This window comes from Mastomys coucha, unplaced genomic scaffold (genome assembly GCF_008632895.1).
Source record: "Mastomys coucha isolate ucsf_1 unplaced genomic scaffold, UCSF_Mcou_1 pScaffold16, whole genome shotgun sequence".
In the NCBI taxonomy this organism is placed as follows: Eukaryota; Metazoa; Chordata; class Mammalia; order Rodentia; family Muridae; genus Mastomys; species Mastomys coucha.
In genome coordinates this window covers 49136877-49141969 of record NW_022196898.1, presented here as the reverse complement: position 1 = coordinate 49141969, position 5093 = coordinate 49136877, and positions in this window count along the sequence as shown.

Sequence of the window (5093 nt, the reverse complement as noted above, 5' to 3'; positions counted from 1 at the left end):
TCTTATGAGCCGTGCAGTGATGGAGGCAGAGGAGCATGCAGAAACAAGAGTCTGTACCGCTTCCTCTCAGATGCCGTTCACAGCACTTTGGTTCACTTCGCTGGTAGTCACATGACTCCGCCTAACTTCAAAAGGGGGAAAGTTTGTCCACAGCATATCTGGAAGGGCAAGGGAACCCTGGCAATGGAACGAACCAATGACTCTAAGAATTTTTTTTTACATAGTGTTTACACTGAGGTCATTTTAAGAATGTTACACCCCCTCCTTGCTCTTCTTATATTCATATTCCACACATATCCCGGTGTGCAGGCTAGCTAACAACCTCAGGGAGATTTAAATTAATTTTCATGATAGTCTCATCATTTCTGGAAGTATCCCATTGAGAAACCCAGCATTTGGTCTTCCATAGGGAAGGGGGGACATAGGGGTTCTCGATGACCACCATGAATGATCGGCAGGAGGCAAGAAGGCAGTTCAATTCAATATGACCTAGAAGCTGGTGTTGGTTCAAACGTCCAGAGTCTTTCTCTGAGTACTTTATTGTAGGCATATTTAAGCACAGTGCAATTTGGTGAAAATTTTCCTGGTGATAAATAACTTGTCCTGTGTGCACAATAAAGTTTAGGACATGACCACATCAAAACTCATTATAAAGTATATGTGACATCTTCTATAAAGATAGGTTCTATAGATTGACAATGTGTGGTGTTCTCCATGAAAATAGATTCTATAAACTGATCAGGGTCTGGGGAGTATCCACTATGGTTTGCTGACACAGATAGTACAAAGTCACCAGGCTGTTAACCACATCCTTTCCTGCCTTCTGGATAGAAAACAGGTTAGGTCACACACATCTCTCCCTATGAAGAGACAGGCCTGTGTGTTTGACATTTCTGGTTCCTCTAGGGCTTGTCTGTGAGCACAAGGACCTCTGTGCCTCCTACAGTGAAAGTGGAAAAGGTGCTTCTAGAACAAAAAAAAAAAGTGGGGGAGGCGCTTAAAATTACACAGACTTACACCTATGCACACATACATTCTCATACACAGTTCCAGGAAGATCTACTAAAATCTTCCCTGTCAAAATAAGAGTACAGTTTTAACATGCCTGGCTCTCCCTCCCCTGGGACCCCCATCAGGACCTCCAGTCTGTGTTTTCCCCTCCTGTTCCAATACAGGCTCCTCAGCTCTCCCTGGACCCCTTAATCGTCCACCGACAGGCTCCTTGCCACCCCATCTGATCCATCGCCCGTGCTGAGGCCCCGGGACTGATTTACATTCAGCCTATGGTTTTAAATATCAGACGCTGTCTCTAGTATTTTCTCATTATTTCCTACGTAGGCTTTGTCTCTGCCAGGCCTGAGCACTTCTGGGAATGAGCAGCATTTCGTAGATGACTGCATATTCTCTCCCACCCTGGTTTCCTCCCTCCGCCAGCACCTGGTCCTGAACACTGTGTGCTCACAGTGCACTCAATAACTGCTTGTTGAATTGAATTTTCTAAACCATACTAATTACTCATTCAGCTCGGGTGTCTGTGTCTATGTGGAATGATGGATTTCCAGACGCCAGGACTGAGGGTCAATTCAAACCTCTGGAGGGCCTATTGGGCCCACAGTTGTGGATCACCTTCCCTGTTCCATGCTGGTAAATGCAGGGCACGGGACTGTGCTGCCCATGGTTTCTAAGCAGCTGCCCTGCATTTCACGCCTCGCCTAGAATGAGTCTTAGTGGTAGGCAGGAGAATAAGCCCACCCCCCTCAATTCTGTCAACAAAAGGGCCAATGAATGTCAAGTTAATGACCCATTGACAGTCCACAGCATCCTGTTCCTGACTTCTAGGAGGAAGTAGACCCCAAGATTTCTGAGAACACGCTAAGCAATCTCTCCACTAAGCATTTCTTTCGGACGTTTGTGTGACGACAGTGTCTCCATTATTGTAAGCCTGGGACGCTGGACGTTTGGACTGCGAGATTTAAATACTGTCCTGTTTCCTTTCTAGTTCTAAGTGCAGAGGGTGACTACATACAGCACAGCCACCAGTCTCACCTGTCCCTGTCCCTGTGTACTGGGGCTGTGCAGATACGAGTGGGAAAGATTGATTTTTGTAACAGGAGAGGACTCTTCCAATGGCCACACAAAATGTTGATATCCCAATTGCAGAAGTCGACAAAATGCCAGAGCCCTAAGTATGCGATGCTGTGAGCTGGCTGGGAGTTCTAGTTGTTGGATTTCAGCGGTGGACTTTGAGACAGGATGTTTGTGTGAATGACCCAAGGAGGCAAGAACACACTGAGGAAAGTGGATGAAGAGATGTTCTGGACTGAGGATCTCCTTGCAACTGTTCTACAGCCGTGCAAGCTCACAACTCTTGTTGGTGGTTTAACAGCTTTGAGACCTCCTTGTGGTAGTGCAGCAAAGGGGCTCTTCGGGATTAGCAGCCAGACGGGGTGAGAGATGAAACGTAAACTCGGGTGGAACCAGTAAGAAAAACAAATTAGATGGCTTTGAAACCCAGTGCCCTTCCAGCAGACAAGACCGTGCCTACCTAAAACTGTAAAAAGACATAGTTTTAAATATTTTAATATTACAAATCACCACACAGTTGAAATACACTGTCTTAAAAATGCAGGTTCATTATCAGAATAACCCACTACTAATCCATGGAGTCCGCAGAGAAAACTAACTGACCGAGAAATGACAGCTTAGTAGATTTTGTTAATAACTGGACTTTGAAAGAAGAGACGCGCTACTGTTAGATTCCGGTGTGGGTCCCCCACTCGAGAAGAAACAGGAGGGAGATCGCTATAAATTACATGAGGTTTATTATTGCCAGTATACTGGGCTTGTCCCGCATTCAGAGCAAAGGGGATGACCAGGAACAAAAGCACACACACTTTTTATACCTTTCAGTACATAGGTTTACAGCATGAGTTGGTTATCTCTCATTGGTGGAGCCCATTGTCTTTTGTTCTCATTGACCTTTATGCCCCAGGTGAGGGGGAGATACCGGACTGCACCGTAGGAGGGGAGAGGGGGATCCACCCTCTCAGGGACATTTCCTGGAACCCGGCATTACTCCCCACAATTAGGGCATCTCCTGGGGACTAATGTTTGCTTGGTAAAAACCCTTCTGAAGCTCTGTCTTTAGGCTTACAGGACATTCCTTACTCCTTGGTGTTTTTATGAGGTGTCCCTATTTGCTCGATTCTTACACTACTATCCTCGTTTTGAGTGTCTAGAACAACTGATGAGAGAATGTCATCAGATTCAAAGTAAACTACAGGCTGGTAAGACGGCCAGCAGCTTAATATGCCTGCTGCCCAAGCTTAATGATCCCTGGGACCTGCGTACGTGGCAGAAGAAAAGAACTAACACCTGTAGGTTGTCTTCTGATCATCACACATGAGCTGTGGCACACATGTATCACACACACACACATATACACGTAACAGAGTAAATAAATGTAATAAAATGTTTAAATAAAACACTGAAAGATAAGGAGCTTTATTTTTAACAGACTAATTTTATTTTTAATCATGTGTATGTGTGGATATGTAAATGTGAATGCAGTCACCCTCAGAGATCTGAAGAGTTTGGGGTCTTCTAGAACTGGAGTTTAGGGTTGCTGTAAATCTCCCCATGTTGCTTCCCCAGCCTGAACTGGTGCTGGGAACCTAACTCAGGTCCCCCACAGGAGGACTGTCTAACTGCTGAGCCATCTATCCCACCGGATAAGTTACTGTATAATACTGTGACTCATACTCTCCCCTCTTTGTGCATAGTGTTTTTTCTTCAGTGTTACACCTCAAAACCAAGCCCAGGAACTAGAGAGCTGGTCTGAAACTCACACTGCTACTCTGAATCTCTGACGTAAAGCTGCCGTACTCAAAACAAAAGCATGATTTGTTTTATAGCAAACTTCATCATAATAAATGGCATTCGTTAGAAGAAAAAAAAAACCAGGAAAATAGAATCCAATGAAGAGCACTTTCGCAATCATCTCACTGTGACACTTTCAGAACAATCTTACTAGGCAGAGCACAGCCTTCTAGGGATAGCTGGCAGCCAGCTCCATGCCAGAGAGCCCAAGATTTGGGTAGACTCCTTCAGAGCAGGGGGTCAAGAGTCTGTGGACTGGGGAGGCAGCACAAGTTAAGGAAGAAGACAGCTATCAGCAGGCTTCCTGACTTAGGAACAGAATCAGCTTGATGGCAGCCATGGTAAGGAAGTAAGAGGCGTGGGTTCGTGGGTTCCTTTTTTTCAACATCCAACCCCAGAGGTGGTCATTGTGAAGAAGGCACGCCCCTGGGAGGTGCCTACCGGGAGCCCCACCCAAAGCCGGTTGCATTGATCTCGGTGAGGGACTCATCAAAGGATAAGGTTTTATCTGAAGCTGGGGAGCTGGGTGGCCTCTGGCCTATAGGCATGCAGGAAGATCTCCAGGGTGTCCTATGAGGCAGCGGCTCTCAAACCTTCCCGGTTCCGACACCCTTTCGTACAGTTCCTTGCGCTACGTTAACCACCAACCAGAACATTATTTTCGTTGCTACTTCACAACTGAATTTTGCTACTGTTACGAATTGTAAAATGAATATCTGAGATGCAGGTTATCAAATATGTAATCCCTAAAGGGGTTGTGACCCACAGGTTGAGAACCATTGAGGAAATGTTTTAAGACCAGCTTGGAGAAGGAACGTTTACATTTTGTGCAAAATCGGTGCAGGAGAGATGGAGTGACCAGTGAAGCCTGGAGCCTAGCTGGGCTGGCACTCAGGGTGCAAAGGTCAAAGAATGCCAAGGCAGTATTCAAATCAAAGCAGTAGCTGCTTTGGTTTGTAATGTCCACTAAGCTCCTATTAGCCGCAGGGGAAATGTCCATCTCAAACAGTTTCTTTTTTCTTTTTGAATTTAAATGTACTTTATTTTTTAGACAACCCACATGACATGTTTTAAAAAAAAATGCCTCTACTCCAAATAAAGCACGGTCAAAATAAAAGCTCAAGATGACGTCAGTCCCATTTGTCCTAAAGTCCTGGTGTTACGTGGATGGTAAGCAGCAGCCAATTATGGTGACAGGTGATAGATCCAATTTG